The 20,060-nt window shown below is 36.7% G+C and overlaps 3 long non-coding RNA genes across 6 annotated transcripts in view; all 3 read left to right on the forward strand.

The window, feature by feature from the left end:
* Positions 1 to 20,060, forward strand: part of LOC107034178 (uncharacterized) — a 561,724-nt gene that overhangs the window by 96,985 nt on the left and 444,679 nt on the right. The gene's annotated exons all lie outside the window — the stretch shown is intronic.
* LOC140696357 (uncharacterized) lies at positions 823 to 2,690 on the forward strand. Its single transcript, XR_012072568.1, has 3 exons — positions 823 to 1,175; positions 1,823 to 1,980; positions 2,604 to 2,690. It is a non-coding gene; the product is annotated as an uncharacterized lncRNA (long non-coding RNA).
* Positions 5,873 to 14,656, forward strand: LOC140696360 (uncharacterized). The gene is made up of 2 exons (XR_012072570.1): positions 5,873 to 5,936; positions 14,279 to 14,656. It is a non-coding gene; the product is annotated as an uncharacterized lncRNA (long non-coding RNA).

A 20,060-nucleotide genomic window follows, 5' to 3' on the forward strand; every position in this document is an offset into this window, starting at 1 on the left:
AAATCCAGATACCATAGGTAGGTATTAACTTGAAGCAAATATGTAAGAAAAGGCTGTTCATGTTTGGCCCAATTAGTGATGATGACATATCAGTAATTCCTTAAATGGATGTCTACATTGATACAGTTATATTACATTAATACATTATAATACATTTTAAAATTTGCAGTAAATTATTAACTGAAAAAACCTCTTTTCTTAATAAACGGGAGGTTCATCTCATTTGTTTCTCTTACCCATTCACAAAATAGATCATTGGGCACGAAAGTCATATCGGCTAGCTCTGTCCTCATGGAGAAGAAAAAATTCAAGATGCACTTCCTTCATAACATGATCCTTATGCATCTCAATGTTGCTAAAATTCTACTCAGATTTTGTTCCTGAAGCATTTAAATTCAGCACTACTATTTGAAGATTAAACCACAATGGAAATATTAATGATGTCTCTGTACTGAAAACAGCTTGGCAGTCTCTTAAATTGATAGGTTTCTGAAGAAACTCTCCATTTCAAATAAGGATCTGATGTTTGGATCTCCCAAACAGTCCAAAATGTAGTTTACCTACATAGATTGTCTATCTAGGAGCTTGTAAACAAATTCATAAATTTGTCATGCTGATTATAGTGTTGGCAAACACAATGGCTGATCATGTTATAAATGTTTATCAACACTCGCACTCACCCACCTGCTAAGAGGTGCTACGCTTTAATGAAATTGTTTGAATATCAAGGCTGGTTGCTAAGATACAATGTTCTTGTTACTAGGGATGTGATGCTTGCAGATTTCTGTTATCAAATAATGATTAGAGATGTGCTAACCTCAAGGTGCTCAGTGCAGTGAAAGGTTTGCCGAGCTACAAATTAGTAAACTGTCTGCTTGAGCAGGCACTGGCGGAAGAAACATGAGCCTCATCCATACACGCTTGGCATTTTAAAAGAAGACAAGAGAGGACAGGGAGCATGGCCATGAATGACGGGTCCTTGAAAGTTTGCCCTGGAAGGTTTACCTACTCTGCTACCCAGCATGATATCTCTCTAGCCAACCAGGGGATTTGTTGAAATCCATTGCCAATAATGCCCTTTTTCAGAAAAAATCGATGTTTTTACATTTCCTTTTAAATGGTTGTTATGAAATTAATCACATTAAATACATCGCGTCTTTTGGTGAGAAACAGAGGTAAGTAAAAGTGTAATCCTGCAGAATGGAGATTTTAACATGAACACATTTTTAAAAATAAGGCCAAGTTTATGAAACATATTGGTATAACCGTCATAGTTAGTATGATACATTCTGCAAATAATGATGCAGAAGTTTTTCTATTGGGAATTCAATCCGCCAGAATATTTACTGTAATATAAATTACCATTCATGAAAGTGTTCAAATGTTTCTCTTTATTTTCATATTCCCTCAGACAACGCAATGGAGATGACCAAAGCTGTGTTGTCTATATTACTCTGATCTTTTATTTTGTTAAAGTGGGATTGAGTTGCAGTATGGCACCTGTACTGGGGAAACTTTGAGCACAACACTTTCAGGTTGAAAATGTTTCTGTGGTTCTATGACCGTCCCTGGAATTCCCAAGTGCTCTGCTCATGACTAGTAATATTTCAGAAATGTGTGGGCAACTGTACTTCTGGTGTCATGTCTAATTTTTACTCTTGTTACTTTATAAGAAATTTCAATTATTAGGATCACAGATCTGATGGATGTTAAATTGACTCATGAAAGTTCCCTTAATAAAAATTGAAATTGTAAACATATTTTAATAATGGAAGTGTTAAAATGAAATGATATTCAGATATAACATCTGGCCTTCCATTAGATCATGAATACCATGAGAGCTGACTGAGTCTGCTTTTGCTCACCATTGTACAACCCTCCATCCTTCAGAAGAGTGCCTACACAAAACAGGCTCCTGATGAATGGATGAATAACTAAATCCAGAAAAGTTTGCTGATATCCCTCGCAGATCAAAAGTTTGTAAGTTAAATTTTCCTGCCTGTTTGTGTAGAGTACAAAAAGATCCAAAGAAAAATTTATTTTGCCTTTATAAAATAGATTTTATGTATCCCAGTTTTATAGATGAGAAAAGCAAAGTTCAAGGGAAGAAGACTGTGGATGAATCTTTCAGAGTCACACAACCAATGTGAGGCAAAGTTGGATCTGAAACTCAGGTCTTTTGTAAGCCTAGTCCTATTTCCAGAACCCCAGCTGCCTCTCTTATATTGTCAGAGCTGAGGAGGGAAGACGGGGCTGACAGCTAAGTTCACATGGATGAGAACGCATTTAAATGCAGCAAACATGAGATGCCTACTTTGTGCCCAACACAGAGGTAGTCACGTGAAGGATAAAAATAAGTAATTTACAAAGTTCTTGGCCATAAGAATCTGTTTTCTGTTTATTTGTTGAAATACGATATGCTCGCTTTTAAGAACATGAAGACTAAATGTGAGTTCCAAGGAAAACATATTTAGCCTGAGCATAGAGAGAAAATTCTCATTGTGGATGAGGTTAGGAGAGGGCACGGAAAAGCTGGGTGTTTAGCTGGGAGGTGTGGTTGTGTTACTGACAGGATCTGGGTTTGAATTCTTGTTCTTCCACAGACTGGCTACATGAATTTGGACGTATTTCCTAACGTATACATATATATGTTTTTGCTGCTGCTGTTATCATTTTCGCATGTGGATGAAATGAGTTAGGTAAGGCAATGTGCTTAGTGCATACTGAGAAGTCAATAAAAGATATTTCTAAGACACTCGTTGATTGTATTCTACAGCATAGAGCTATATTACACTTGTTCTAGCCCCAAAATTGTTTCTGAAGCTGAAATTTCACCTCTTCAATGAGATACGTCACTCGTTTTATACTGTCCGAAGGTTGGTTCAGTGAAACTGATTCACATTTATTGATTACCCAAAAGAGATGTTGCAAAAACCTCCACATGTTTTTAAGACTTTTGTACTTCAAGTGGATTTATAAATGAGCACATGGTTAATTACAGTTGTACAGAGACGTGTGGAAATTTCTTGGGTAGCGGTGTACTGTCATGGGAGGGGTGACCAGTATTGGGTGGGTTTATCTGGAAAGATTTGTTCTTTTTCTACTCAAGGTGTTCTTATGAGGCTTAAGTGAGAAGCTAAATCAGAATGTCAGAAAGTGGTATCTAAAGTCAAGGTAATTCAAAAAATTACAGTGTTACAGCCTATCCAAGGAGGAAGTAGACAAACAGAGAACAAATCTCCTAGTGTTTTCAGGACCTGTAATATTTGCCAGTGATACCGTATGCACTGACTTTTCTTGGAAATTAACTGTTGTGATATTCAGCAACACATCCCTCCACTTTCTCTCATTTCTTGTTTTATCATAATTCAAGACTGCTTTCTTTTTTCCCTGAGCCGTCTTAATATCTGCACTTGCAGAGTATTTTATCTTTAGTCTAAATAAGAATACTAAATATTTGGCCTAGTGGCTCAGAAGCCAGCTTGTCTAAGCCAGAAATTGTCCCTGCTGTCTAGTTTTTAAGACTATATTTTAAAATGCTGCTTATTCACCAGTGAGAAAATTAAAAAATGCAGTATTAAAAAAACATGTCGTTTATGCCATTTAGAGAATGTATTCTATGCACCCAAACACCCATCGTTCATATTTAGAGATGCTCCTAAATATAGATGTACTGAACTACCTACATATAATTCAGATCATGTCAAAGCACAAACCCCGCTCAGTGTGGGGTAGTTTGGGCATTTTGTTATCTACAGCAGCTGTTACCTCTTTTTGTGGAGAAAAAAACCTACTCCTATTTAAATTTATGTTGCATTGGGCAAGTTGTATTGCTTGCGATTATATGTGGCTCAGCTGTGTCACGTGGCACGACCTGCTCTAACCTGACTTAATGCAGTCCACATGTTGTACTGAATGACACACATTAAAACATTCCACTTCTCTGCGGAACTGTGTGAGCAGGTGATTTCTCTAAATGGCAGACACTCCCATGCTTGTATTTTAAACCTCTACCACTTTAGCTAAAAATATCTTCAAAAGCCCACCCATAACATTTCCCTTGGTTATTTTTGCAAATTGTTGGGTGACTTACAAAGAGCAGGGAGGGATGCCCAAGGGGAAGTTTTGAATTATTTACATAATTTGTTAGGATGGTGCCTCCTTTAAAAAAATCACTTGGTAGAAGTCAAAATTCTATTTATTTTGCATAATTTGAGTCCTAGGGAAGGGGCCTAGTCATATGATTATTAACTTGCTGTTTCTTAGATTCCAGCAAGTTAGTAGTTACATTTCTCATCAAACTACACTTTAAAAATTATAAGAAAATTACTATGTCCCAGCAAACAGCCTTCATATGAATACACACTATTTTTTACCAATATATTTATTCCTCTTCTTTGTGAACAATAAGCATCATTGGTCTCAAACTCAACTTGAAGTGTTTGGTCATTGGTGATAAAATTTTATATTGGGCCATTCAGACATTTTCACCTGGCTTCCTGAATGTCCAGCGGAACACATTGGTAGCACATCTGGAGCAAAGTTCTCCTTTGTTATCAAGCAAACTGACCAAACAGGGATCTAACATACAGCCCTGGTTTCTCTACTGTTGTGCACCAACCAAGTGAGGCAACTAGGTAGGTGCATAGTTCAGAAAAGAGATCCTTAGAATACAGATTTGGGAACTGAACATACTATTCAAATTTTAGTTCCAGCACATAATAGCTGGGTGACCCAGTGAAAGTCACTTAACCCCTCTGAGCCTTTCCCTCTTCTACAAAATGAGATGATAATATTATGTTCACTGTAGAGTGCTTTTAAAGAGGAAATTAGCTAAATTATGTGAAGTGCTCTATGAAATGCTTGACATGTAGAAGATATTCAAGGAAACTGAGCTGTCATTAGCTTTAAGTTCAAGCAGAGAATGATAAAACCAACAACTTCCCACAAGTGAAATGAGTTAAATAAATCAGCATATTCACAAGATACTCTTTTGCTTCTTTTTTTTTCTAGAAATGTTTAGAGCCCCAGTGTACCATGCAAGTCAGTTCTTCTGGGCACTAATTTTCTGAGGCATTTTGTTACAGGCTTTAGAACTTTTGCTAACTTTTCCTTTAACTGATTAAGAAGACTGTTTACCTAAAGTATTTGAAAATGTGAATGACCAGAAAGCTAAATAATATGGCAAAAGCAAGGAAGAAAACATTCGCTTACCTAAGACTTTAATTTTCATGTGATAATGTATGTATTTTTAACCTAGTGTTATCAAGGTCTCCAGCACTGTTTGACTTGCTGAAGGCAAAATGTCAGGTTGTTTGAGCCTATCAAGAAAGGTACTGATTTCTCAGTGGAGTATCTATTAATGATTGAATAATTTATCAGTTATAAGGTGTATCTGTACCCAGATATGTCTATATCAAATAGAGCATAGGAGATAATACAGCCAAACCAAAATCTAGTGGGGTAGACTTGGTTGCCATTTGACATAAAGTAAATATTGAATGGAAAAATGGCTCTACTGTAGTGGAAAATTTACTTTTTGCCTGTAAAGAATAAGACATAACTAATTTAACAACCATGCAAGTGAAGGTGATATGGAATGTTTTCCAATCATTCCTGAGGATGTAGCTTTATCCAGTTTATCAGCCGTGGTTCCCTCTTCCTGTGCAGATGAAGTTAACATCTTCTCTAGTCTTAGAGAAGTCTTTCTTCTGACTTTGGGGGGACTTTTTTCTTTAAGTTAAATATAAGGGTTTTCTGCTTTCTCTCCATCATTAAATTTTAAGTTGTTTATTTTTTATTTATATAGCATATTCTAGAAATGAAATAATTTTTGTATTTCATCTAATATGACAAAATCGAAACTGAGCAGCTGGATCCATGACTGATTTCTGGTAGATGATCAGTAACTTCATGTTGGATGCATGAATGGATGGGTAAGTGAAGCAATGAATCAAAGAAAGCAAAAGTATGAAGGGAAAAATGGTTTGTAATGAATGCCGTGTGCTATTGTGATTGTTTTTAATACCTCTCACAGTTATTATTTGTGCTGCTTTAATTTTATGGTTTGCCTGTGACACACGGCCTTACATTACGTATAGGTATTTCCTGGATTAATAGCAAACTTCATGAAATCTCCATTCAACATTTTTGAATCCGTCTCCCATTCTAATGCATGTGGCTGACTTAAGTAAAAGCTACAACATAAGGAAAGACAGGGTGGTTGGCAAGACAGAACTGACTTTGACTCAAGTGTTACATGTGAACATGCTATTTTACTCCTGAAGCATTATGCAGAGGTGGAAGTTTGAGTTTTAGAATAGGCAACACTGTGATTTTTGCTAACAAGCCATATTTACTGGAACACACGTGTTAGATATATATGGGTGGATTGGTGGGGGTTTGCTTTGGGAAACTGGCTATAATTTGAAAAGAGCTTCTGTTAATGTCTGCATTTTTCACACTGCAAGTGCTGGACCTTATCAATGAGGTAGAAGACACGGGAGGGAGAATTGTGTCTCAGTGGAGAAAATCCTGAGTAAGCCTGGCTGCAAAAGTCACGGTCACAACTATAATTTTTCTTTTTAGAAACACAATTTAAAATAATATAATGGGAGGAATTCTGTTTAGGTAACATCTAGTTTAAACTGGTTCTTTCACAGATGAAGAAACTGAAATGTCCTGAAGTTATAGTACTTTTCTAATATGGTGCAATTAGATTCTTGTATAGGGTGTCAGCTGAGGTCTCTGGACCCCCAGTACAGTGCAGTTTTTGTATATGACATCAATTCTTAATTTATTTTAAAAGAGTCAAATGATACAATTAAAGAAAATGAAAACATAATTACCACGACACAGACTTAGCATTTTCAATAGTAGTGAAGCATTTGCACTATATTTATGACACACCAACACTGAGGAGAAGAAAGATGGGGAGTTGAAGGAAAACTAAAATACAGAAAGGTACAGTGTAATTGGGATTGAAATAATAGTCTACTTAGAAAACAGTTCAAGAAAGGATATACCCTGAACTAACTTACACTCACAGAAGCCAAATTGTGCAATTCACACTGAGAGAGGAATGGGCTGGTGGGGAAGTGAGACTTCATGTAGAAAATGGCTTTTGAAGGGAGAGTAATGTTTGCGTAGTTAGGGAGGAAGAAGGATATCTAATTAGGGGGAAAAAAACCTGATGTGAAAGTGTATGTAGTATAAATGGGGTGGTTGCAGTGAGACTCGCTGTTGGTGGACAGCATCCAAGGACTTGGAGAATGGAAAATAGGTGTTGTTGTGTAGGGATAGGTAAGATTAAACCATGTGGTATGTTGTGAAGAGCATAGGCTTTAGACCAGACAGACCTGAGATGGAAGTAGCATCTGTCATTTAGTAACTTGAAAACTCTGCACAAGTCCTTAAACTCTCAGAGCCTTGGTTTCCTCATCTGTATAATGGACATAATAAGCTCAGGGTTGTGTCAGGTGAGATAAGATATAAAGTGTTCGAAGGTGTACAATAAGCATACCCCTTTATCTTCTTTCTCCCTTGCTTCCTCTAAAATGCATGACATACAATTCTAAGAAACCTGATTCATTCATTTAACAAATACATACTAATTGTATGTGGTGAGTCAGTCACTCTGCTGGTTCTGAGACTCACAGGAACAATGCAGAGAACTGTCCAAGATCAGGAGTATGTTCCGTGGCTGCACTTTAACGAGTGTCTCTAACTGGGCCATGCGGTTAGAGACTACACAACCTTCATCACATTAATATCCTGTCCACATGAACTAAACTAAGTTCCGTGGAGAGAAATATTTGATTAATCTTTATTTTAGCCAAGAACTGTGTGCAGAGCATGACACAAGAACTTAGCCAAGAACCATCTGCTAAGTATGACCTAAGTACGACACTATGCGTCCAGAAGCCATAGTTAGCAATTCCAAATACATGGATTACTTTTGTGGAATAGTCTGCTTTATGGGCACTTAAAGTCTATGAGGTATATCTTTGAGCATTCTTTGGTTGATACAGTTCCACTAAGTCTTGCTTCTTGCTAATTGGAAAAGTGTGCATGAGGAGGCATGACCTGTGTGAAGGGTCCTATCTACTTTGGAACATTTCTCTAAGGAACTTGGACAGAAAAACATCCATTCAAATGGCTTGTGACAAAGAGAACAAATTTGGCTGAATTTTAAGTTTTTCTAATTCCAAAAATTAGCCATCTCTCTTTTTAGGCCAATTAATATTGATGCTGCCTGTTCTATGGGGACATTCACTGTGAGCATGATTTGGCTGCATTATATTGGAATGACAGGTAAAGGATTTTGATGACACCTATAACTTATTGATATACACGGAACAGTTTTCTCATGGGTTTGGAAATACCAGCTTCCTGGTACTTTCAATTATTTTCATCTATGGCTGTGAACCTAGGTTTTTATAAATTGAGGCCTATTATATAATCTTCCTCTTTTCTATTTAGAGTAATGAGAAGTGTTTGAATCCAGTGTCATGAAATAGGTACTAATGCAGTCCTGCCAGAAACTGGCTTCTTATATCAAAAGGCTAAAATTTAACAAGTTATAAATGCAACTAATTTTTTTAAACATGAGAATTAAGAATTGCAAGAAAAGGTAAAATAAAATTATAAGAATAATTATAATAATTAAGGAAACCTTAACAGGACAAGTTTCTTTTGTCCATATTACTCGATTTCCCGTTTTAGTGATGCAATACTTGAGTCACGTGAGGTGAGGCATACCTGTGTGGAAGTCCCTTGGCTCTCTTTTGTGTATATATATTCTATATTTTTCAGGTGTTACAATGTGATTCTGTGTTTGATAATCTGGTGTGATAGGCATTGTTGTGGTAAGAATCTTGCCCTTGATGGAAAGTAATGAGACCACATTTGTTCCTTTTTCACTTTTCACTTGGAAGATGTAAGTGCAGGTGCTGCCTTGGTTCTTGACGGCTTTTCTCTCTGGTTTTGTATGTTAAAGTAGTCATATCAGATTTGAGTGTCAAATTTTCAATTTTATTTAAAGATTTTTGACATTCAGGCACATAGCTGACACTTATATCTTGTCTTCCCAGAGTTTATTTTTAATTGGGAAAGGGCTCAGCTAATGAGAAAAATATTTAAAAACTGTATTAAAGATTAAATATTCAACTTTATTATTTTTCCTTTTAATCTTGAGAATGTGCATGGTGATAACTCCTGGCCTGAGCAGAGAAAAGAATCTCTCCATTTTTTGATTGCATACATTTTCCCATGCTTACTAGTGTTTTTAAGATATATTTTTCTCATGTTTTTTTTTCTTTTCCTCAAAATTCTCTATATATTTTCACTCTGTTATTGTCTCTGCCAGACATCATATGGTTACTTCCTAGACTATGTGCTCCTCACTTTTATTCAATCTACCTTTATTGCCACATCATTATAATTAAGGGAAAAATACTTAGAAATTGCCTGTGTCCCAATAAAAGAAGGATCAGCTAGGTTGTGCTGTATAACAAAAATCCTTAAGGTTCTAGTGGCTTAAATAACAAAGTTTTATTCTCACTCACCACTTTATCCTGTTACAGATCAGCAGAGGGGTTCTGCTCATTGTAATTACACAGGAACCCACACTGGTGGATCCACCTCCATCTTGAACATTTCTAGGTTTAATACAAGAATAAAAAGAGGGTTCTGAGAGGCAGTGAATTGGGAATTAAACATTACATCCTGTGAGTGTCACATCCACCTACATTCATAACACATTGGGCAGAACTAGAACTAGCCATGTGTTTCCGTATAACCAATGGGGAGGAGGATGTATAACCCTATCTTATGCCTGGAATGGGGTGGACTGGATCTACAAGTACTACAGGGAGCTTGCCAGGCTGCCTTTGATCTTAGTTGAAGTTATAGATAACAGATGGAGGGACAAAGATATTTGGCTTTGTTAAGCATTTGTGAGGATGACTGGCATCAGACAGTGTCTAACATGTAGCCAGTTAAGTTACACCATAGCTTGGACTGTCTAATCTGGAATCCAAGTACTTGGCACCTTTCTAGCTCAGTTCCAAGAGTAGAGGTAGGATGACCTAATGATGTTAAATACAGGTTTTGGAGCTAGAGTCCTGGATTTGAATCTTCAAATCTGTCTTTTACTGTACATATCTTCTTTGGAGAGTTATTTAATTCTCTGAACTTTAGTTACTTCATCTTCAAAGTAAAGATGATTATAACAATAGTAAACAGGTTTATAGTTCACACATCTACCCACCTGGCTGAAATGTAAGCTCTATTGTGGCAGGGATGTTTGTCTGTTTATGTCACTGAACAATTTCTGAGTTCTTAGAACATAAAAGATGTTTTATGTATGTCTGGAACATAAAAGGTACTTAATCCACATTGAATGATTAAATATATGTATAGGATTTTTATTAGCATCAAATGAGACTATGCATCTGAAGTCTACTGCACAGTGGCTGGTATGTATCTAGGGATCAATGAATGGTAGCTATTATTTTTACAATTCTGGAAGGAAGTTAAGAGATAAAGTGAGGTTTGCAAATAATGGGGAAAACCTTTCCTAAGTCTGTTCATAGTAGAATGTACTTTAGGGAAAATCTAAAGATAGATTAAATTCTGTGGCGGGCTTGGAGGTCCAATTTGATTTTAAACTAAAATGTATTTCTATCTTAGCAAACATCCAAATAAGCAACATTCTTATAACTGGCATTGTTTTTAACTGTCTGACATAATTTTGTAACTTTTCTTGGGGTCAAGACAAACTGTCACAGAGTTGTATCTGTTGGGGCCTCTCTGAGGGCTGTGTGGTTGGCATCTGTAGTGCCAGCCTTCATTCTTCTCTCTATAATCATCCATCCACCCATCTATCCATTCAGTTCAATGCATGTTTATTGAATATTACTTTGTGCCAGAGAACAAAACTTTCCTGTGAAGTTTCCTCATATTATTATTTTGTTTTCTACCATCTTAGCAGAGATTTTAACTTCAGTATTGGTAATGATAATTAAAGACCTATAGTTCAGATTACAACAGGACCCTCCTGGTAACCAGTGTCATATTCTATGATAACATTCTTGTCCACAAAATGATCACGTATTTGAAATGGTTTTGTAGGTAAACTAAACTGAACCAGAGAGCCAGTAAACATTCCAGCAAAGATGCCAAGGCTGGCATCACCTATAGACAAGGGCCTGACCTGATTAGCCCCACTACTAAATTTTTGGTGCTAATTGTAGCTAAATGCCATTTCAACAGTTTAAACTTGAGGAATTCTGGGGATGTATTTTTCCTTTTATTCTGAATATTCGTAGATGGTTTGGCACATATACAAAAAAAAATTCTCTGCTGTATTTATTTATGGTGCTTCTCTGTTGGGAAACAATAATCTTTCTGCTTCTTAATCTAAATCGAACTGCAGTATACCAATAAAACAAGTCACAATGTACAAAGTAAATTTTCTCTGTATAAATAATTAACTCTTTAAGATTTATTGGCCTTTCTCTATTTCCCCCTTTCTCTGAGTGGTGTAATCCAAATAAAATGTTGCATTTATTCTCATCTGATGAAATATTCATAAAAGAAACCACTACCTTTGAATTTGGATTAAGAAACTATGAAGAAAAACGTGGTTATGAATGTTGACCTTTGTCTAAGTATTACCTAAAACCTATCAGCTGAAACCAGCCGTCTGCAGGGAATCTTTTCATGCTTTACCTTTATTGTTGCCCCTTGGTTCTTGTTAAAACTTTCATTGACTTTAAACTACTGTATAATGATTCTGAGACAAACAAACGTGAGTGATTCGTTTGTATTTTTATCACGCATATGCTGTGATAAGTGAACCAGGACTTGACTAGAACATATTTCTTGGATGGTCTGAGTGGTTTTGGGAAAGCAGATTCCCTCTGTCCCATTTAAGCAGATTGTGCTGCTATAGAAATGAGATTTAAAATTGCTGTTTTGATCTTTTATGGTTATTTATTACTCTGTGCCACGTGGAGATAAAATTATGTACCTGTATCAATCTTCAGGGTAAACTTGCTGCCATGTCCCGTGATTTTTTCATGTGTCCCAGGACAGTAGGTATATTTTGGTTTTGGCTCTAATCTAGGCTGGAGGATTACAGCAAGACTGAGGGAATGCTGGTGCCCACCTAGGACTCTGAGTTTACCACGAGTTGGGTTCTAACGTAATATTCTAAAAACCCCTAATCCGCAATGATGCTCAGTAGTGTTCTTAGAAGAAGTAGATCTCTGGTGCTCCTTTTACCCTTCAGAAGTTTTAAAGTGGATTATCAAATAAATACTTGCTGGATTGTTCATCCCAGTGTCAGTTCAAGGTGGACAAATAAATCTTTGTACCTTGCCTCATTTTATAATCAACTCTGCAGCTCAACAGTGAAACCACTTTAGCCTTGGAGGAAATGCCTCTTGGAGAAGTCACTAGATATTAAGCTGGTTCAGGAGTTCCTAAATACCAGTGAAGGATCACCTCCATTTGGTGTTAATATTTTCAGTGGATGGTGTCACACATGTTTTAGTGTAAGGCTGACAAATTTTTTTCCTGAAAAGGTCATATTTTATTTTGAGATCATGTCCCTTTTCATGTAAAATTGTGTTTTCTTTTATAAAATGAATATAAGGTAGAAAAATAAAGTTTTTAGCTATGTAGGTCCCTTAATTTTTGCTTAAAATGGGCCAATTCTTAAAATTTAAAAGTTTGGGAACCAGTGAACAGAATAACTAGAAGTGGCCCCTTTGTTCTAAGTGCAATCACACTCCTCTTTTCTAATGTTAGGAGTCAACTGTCTTGCTGAGGCTCCATGTCATCACCTGTCCTAGCCCAGCCTAGCCAAATGGTACTGGATGGATTAGAGTTCATATTTAGTGGGTTTTTTTTATTTAAAGACAAGTTAAATTTGACTAGAACAGCAAGCACAAAGAGGATCTGGACCAACAGGAACTGACATGGCCTTTGCAGTTGAAGAGTCAGCATTTGACTGCCTTGTTGTGGGATAGACACATTTTAGTGTTAACGTCAGGGTTTTGAGAAATTCTTATTCTCTGACCTGAATGAGTCCTTGAGTTTTTCAAGGTAGTTTTTTTGGTATTAAATAGTGATTGAGTATTATCGGATGTTGTTTCACTCTTCTTAAATAATTGTGCTTAATGGCTAGACTTAACTAAACTCTAGAGAATGATGTAAAACTCTGTGTATGTGTATATATTTTGTATTTTAAATTATGTGTCTTTTGAGGAAATTTAGAAACAAGTGAATAAGAAAATGAAAAGCATTTGCATGCTCATTCCCTAGAAATGACAACTGTTGACATGCGGTTATACACCCTTTTGGTCTTCTTTGTGCATGTATTTATTAACTTGGAATCATGCAGTATGTAGCATTTTGTAATTGATTTTTGCTATTTTACAATATACAGTAACTATTTCCTTTATCATTTATCAGTCTTCAGCAACTTAATTTTTAATGGCTGCATAATATTTTTGCAACCCCATCTTGTTAGATATTTAGTTTGTTCCCAATGTATTGCACTTGAAGTTAACGCTTTGCTGAGCATCCTGTATCCATTTTGGTTTTTTTTTTTTTAGTATGGCTTCCAAGAAGTAGAATTACTGGGTTAAAGACTATAAATATTTTTAAGATCTGAAGAAAGATTTAAACATTTTCTGAGAGGGGACAATAAAAATCAGGTACTGTTTTGAGACATATAAATCACAATCCAGATTAAATATACAGCAAGCAAACATTCACATTTTCTGCAGAAGATTCTAAGAGTCTGAGAAAGGGATAATGTAGGGAAAGAATAAAGAACTGAGTTGTGACATCATTGTGACCAGATAGGAATGTGGGAGAGCAGAAAAATATTGACTTGCTGTTCTTGCCTTGAGGCTGGAAAATGTTGACATAGGTGATCACACTTGGTAGTAATATCTATCTTTATAGGATGAGGAACAACTACCCCAGAATAAATAGTCCAACAGAGTGGACACAAGACTAGTTAGCTATTGACTGCATAACATTAAACTTACGTACACTTAAGAAATTTCAGTTTTTACCTTTTGAGTTTTGGAGTTTTATGCAAAAGATAAATTACAGATTTATGGTGTTGATACAGGGGGAAGTAACTTTGAGTTCAGTTCATGAGGGTTTTATTCAAGACCTAACTGGAGATAAAATGGATGTCAAATATCAGGTTTCATGTAATTTATATCTTATTTTGCTGTGTGATCTTAACCTGCAGGTTTTCTACCTACACCTTAACAGGTGAAACATGATAAGAGTGCAAGATGCTGACTAGACATCACCCCGCCATCCGCTGCTCTGTGTGCAATCTGATCACACCTCTGGCTTTGTGAGCTGTAGCCATGGCTTTCAACTGAATGACTAGACTGCCATAAATCTGATTTTAGACTGAATTTCATGTGTTTAAAATACTAAACCACTATTTACCAATCCCAAATGAGAAGTCATGAAATATTTCAAACCACAGTACAAATACTTATATTTAACTAAAGGTAGAGCCAAATTAAATAGAACTGTATCTTTATGAACAAATATGTAAAAACATAGCTCAAATATATTCACTCTGTTCTATTCAATAAACGAAGCTGGGAAGTTATCATGAGTTTACTTTAAACACCTTTATTTGGGACGTGTTTGACCTCCAAAACTAAATTTATAGCTAAATTGACTCACATTTCCCTCAGACAGCATCTCCTCTTGAAGGTTTCCTGGATCACCAGGAATAAATAGGCTCTCATTTCTCCATTCAGCCATGAGACCCAGTCCATAGTACTGTCAGTGTTTATCTTCTCGTTACTTGTTCCCAGGTGTTCCCTTCCAGTGAGGCTGTGGACTTGGCGAGATCTGGCTCTGAGTCTGTTATCTCTGTCTTCCAAGGTCCTGGTACAAATAGATATTTGAAACTTGCTTACTGAATGCATGCTACATACGGTGTTTGGCAGTTCAGTAAACTATGAAACTATAAATGCACCTGAATTCTAAAAATGTTCTGTGGTTAGTTATTTTTCTTTAATTTCTTATCTGTTTTCAAAGATGGCAGGTATAATACTCAACATTTCAACAATGTGCACTACAACTTGCAGGTCCATGTCTGTAAGTGAGGGAGGGAAAAGTGGATAATACCATTAATAAATATTTATTAGAACTTTTCCATGGTACAATACACTTCACTATCCCCTTAGGATACAAAAGTAAGAGGAAAGCTCTTCAGGAATGGAGAGTGTAAAGGAAAAAAAAATAGCATTTCTCAAATTGTGTTAAGGGCTTGTGATGTTTTAACTGACAGTCACAACAGCACCATCATATGTCTTCCAGGGTTGCTGGGGCACAGAAAGATAGAGCCTGGGGATGGCAAACTCTTGAGTACCTTGTTGCAGAAGTGATATGTCACATTCACTCACAGCTCATTGGCAAGAAGTAGTCACAAGGCTTCAAGCAGACTGCAAGGGAGAATGGGAACTCTTTCCATATGCCAAAAAAGGACAAGGCCTGGAACTGGTAAACACGAATAACTTCAAAGAGTAAAACTGAAAAAAAAATTTTAAATAAATTAAAAGTTTTTATTATAAAAGTGATAAATACTCATGTTAGAAAACTCAAACAATATGAAGGAATATAAAATGATTAATAAAATCCTTCCTCTAATCCAGATATCCCAAATATAGCCATTTGTAACATTTTTATGCATCATTTTGGAAATTTTAAATTTTATTTATATATACTTTATTTATTTATAAATCATACTATAGGTGATACTAAAATAGGATTATTCAATAGATACTTTTTGCAGAACATTTTTTATTCAAATAATATATTATGAGCATCCTTTCCTTTGAGCACATATGGATCTATATCATTATTTTTTATGACATCTAACGGCAGGATTTTCTATTTGGAAAGATAAAATCATATATAGAGAGTGTTGGTCTAATGCTGATAACAAGGGAGTGGAATTAAGGGAGGAGGAGAAAGATGATAATATTTGATGTTAGTCAGATATTATTCTATGGGCTATCCTCTGCACTAAGCACTTTACAGATAATGTCCCTTTTAACCCTCACAACTTTGGGAGGGATGAGGCAGGTACTATTATAATCATTTCATAGAGGAGTAAACTGAGGCACAGTGAAGCTAAGAAACTTGCCCAGAATCACATAGCAAGGAAGTTCCAGAACCACAACATGACTCAGTTCTTCCTGGATCCAGAACTTGAGCTCATAACCCTGGAATATATTGCCTCTCCAGGGTATGAGACTTTAAATTTTGATGTATATTTCAAAATTATTTTCTGAAAATTTAGCAACATATTAAAGTCCCAGTAATAGTGAAGAGTGCCTGTTTCCCACAATTGCATCAACCCGGAGCAGGTTTAAACTTTGTCATCCTGACATGGGAATACTGTGTTGGTTTGTGAGGATCTCCAGAGCTATGCATTAGAACTTGAAGAGAAGCAAGAAAGATTCGGGACACTTCTGGGAAATGATACTTATTTTGCAAGAATCTCTTGCGTCCATTGTCTTAGAGGAAGGGTTTAACCAGATGATTAATTGTACATTTGCTACTCATTTGAAGCAACATTCTTTCCCAATGTCAGCAGTAACCTAGTTCTCAGCTATTCATAGTTACATTTTTGTTAGGACTTAGAGCAAAGAATCAGAAGAAGCATTTCCCTGGTTTTTAAAGGATATTAAATATGAGAGTGCTATTCAAGGTAGTGGGTTGCACTGAGCTGTGCCTGTGTGCTGACAGCCATGTAAATGAGGTATCTGCATGGTCTTTAATTCCCTGCGTGTGTGGGATGGAGAAAGGCTCTAGGGAATAGGACCTTGGCAAAGGCCCATTTAGGCAGGTCTCTGGGCAGTGCTGTATACAGCAGTTATTACTGAGCAACTACAATATGCCAGATCCTATGCTAAGCATTGAAATACAATGAGAACCAAAAAGAGGTACTGTCCCCATTCTCAGAGTGTACTGTTTGCAGGAGACCCAAAATAATTAAATACAACCAAATATCAACTGAGGCAAAGGACCAGCTAGAGCAGTACATAATACTGTAAGAACCTATGAATAGTCATGAATGTCCTCTATGAGAAACTGATGTTTAATATCTGAATGATGAGTCACTAAAAACTTTTCTTTTGGGAAAGATCACATTTGCCATCCTCTGGTTGAAGACAAGTCAGATAGTGCTGGTACTTGTCATCACTGACCAGCGAGAGACAATGGTGGTTGAGGCTCAGGGGTGAGTAGTGGAGATGGAGAGGAGACACATTCAAGAAATGTTTAATAGAGAAAGTCAAAAGGACTTGTCAATAGCTTTGATTTGGATGGTAGGTTAAAGAGCAGTGCCAAAAATGAAGCCAGCTCCCTGGGTTGCACACTTGGTGGTGGTGTCCTTAGCTATGGAAATCCCTGGGATAGGACTGAGTTTGGGGGGAGTACATTATAAGTTTGGTTTTGGATAGACTGAACTCTCGGTGCCTTTGAAACATCATGAAGACAGGAATCTCATCTTTCCTATTCACTGTTGTTTCCCTACTACCTAGAATAGTGTCCTGCATTTTGATAGGTAGTAAGTAAATTTTTTTTTGGAGTAATTTCATGAAGACATGTCTTTTCCATTATTTAAATTACTTTACTTTTCTTAATGACATTTTGACATTTATTCATGTAGGTTTTACACAATTCTTAATGGCTCTTTTTTTCATAGTATTTCCTCTGTTTTGCTGCTATTGTTAACATCCTAATCAATAGGATTTCCCCCCATGATTTTCTTTAATGAGTTTTTTTTCTATAAAGAAATGTTATTTACTTTTTAAATTAATTTAAGCAGCCACTTTACTTCTTTCTTAGATTTTTCTAATGGATTTTTAGTCAGTTCTCTAGATTCTTTTAGTTATAGGCTTCATTTATTTGAAAATCAAAGTAATTTGGAATCTTTATTACCTCTTTAAAATACTTTAAAACATGTATTATCTTACTTAATCCTTCTCATGACCTAAGTTTAAAAATTCTGATGAGCTCAGAAGCCAGCATATGACTTCATAGTTGAATAAAGTAATATTCCATTTTGTTAAGGGATTTATCTGAAAAGGAAAGGTTTCAAAACACTGTTTCTTTGAAAATGTACAATTTTGATACCTTACGAAGAAGGATCAAACATAAATGATGAGACTGTAAATCCTGAAGCCAATGCCTGGAGGTATCTTCATTCATTCATACTTACTGAATGACTGGTACATACCAGGAAATAGCCTATGTTCTTTAGTTTCTAACTACTATCATTAAAAAATAAAGGTAAAAATTCCTGCCACGAAGGAACTTGCATTGTAGTGGAGCTGCAGACAATGACTAGGACAAACAAAGAAAACATACTGTTTGTTAGGTAGTGAGAAGTGCTAAAGATAAAAATACACTAAAGTAGGACAAATATAAGGTGTCAGGGAGGGATGGTGAGGTTTCAGACAGGATGTCTAGGGAAGGCCTCACAGAAAAGATCCAGTTTAGACAAGAGGAAAATGAGGGGCACATCACCTGGATATCTGGGAGGTAGTTCTGGACAAAGGAGCACATTTAGTGCAATGGCAGGACAGTGTCTGGTTCACTCTAGGCACAGTGCTGTGGCTGGTATGCCTGGAGCAGAGAGATGGGTGAGTAATGAGAGAGTTCAGGGAGGTAATGGGCACAGGGGTGGGGTGGAGGTAGACAGCATAGGGCCTTGTAGATCACAGTCAGGACTTTGGCTTTTCCTCCGAGTAATATAAAAAGCCATAGGCGGGTTCATATTGAAAGAATGGCAGAACGTGGCTTATAACTGAAGAGGGTCACTAACTCGCTCTGCTAGGACTGGACTGTGGCTGGGAAAGGAGGCCTATTAAGACCTATTTCAACTGTCTACACAAGAGATAATGGTGACTTGGGCCAAGCTGGTAGCAGCGGAGGTCATGAGGAGTGGTTGGATTATGGATATAGTTTGAAGGTATAAGCAGTAGGATTTCCTGATTGATTCGATATGGAGTATGAAGGGCCCAGAGAAGTCAGTGATGCACCAAGGTTTTGGTTTGAGTAGCAGCAGGATGAAATTCCCATAACTGAGATGGGTGGACACTGGGAGGACTGGTGTTTTTATCTTGGAGGGGTTTGGTTATTAGGAGCTCTGTAGTGCTATTTGAGCAGTAGGGTTTAAGGACAGGCAGAGGGATCTTGTAGGGGTTTATCACTGCATTGCTTCCTCACTTCTGACCATTAAGGCTCCAACCATGGCAATCCATTGATGAATGAGTGGCATTCAAGCAGTATCAGGCTGAGAAAAAGTGGGGAGATTGAAGATGAGGCCAATCTCACAACAGGCAGGGGAAAGGGAAGGGAACCTGGCTGCCTGCTCCTATGTTAAGAGATTTATTTATATTTGCTTACCATGTAGTGTTTGTTACCCAATTACTAAATGCGATATTATTCACAGGTAAAATCTTTATAAAGACCATGATTTATATGCTATTCTATTTATTTAACAAATACTTACCAAACACCTCATCTGTGCCAGAATTTGGGGCTACAGAGAAGTATAAGATTTGATCCTTGCCCTGAAGCAACTCAGCCTGGAGGGCAGATATACATAAATAATGTGAAGCATTATTACAGAAGGATAGTCCCAAGCTATGAGATTAGAGAACAGGGGATGATGAATTGTCAGGTAAGTTGGGCTGTGTATTCCTCCTTGGCTAATTAATTCTGGGATTCCGTTTTATTGGTGTTCTTATTTCCCCTTACGAACCAGGCATGTAACTATGAAGGGGTTGCAGGGTAATGTATCATAAGACTCTTTGTTGCCTGAGCTGAATTTCCTTCAGGACTTGCAAAATCTTGGGTCATGGGACTCCAACCTAAGATTAAAAAAAAAAAAGTTCAAAGTTTCTGTTCCTTGTTTTAAATTCTCCTAAACACAATTATCTAATTTCTTTTCCAAGTGCCATGACAAAGCAAAGTTTTTCAGTAAGGGT

The sequence above is a fragment of the Vicugna pacos genome, chromosome 5 (genome assembly GCF_048564905.1).
Source record: "Vicugna pacos chromosome 5, VicPac4, whole genome shotgun sequence".
In the NCBI taxonomy this organism is placed as follows: Eukaryota; Metazoa; Chordata; class Mammalia; order Artiodactyla; family Camelidae; genus Vicugna; species Vicugna pacos.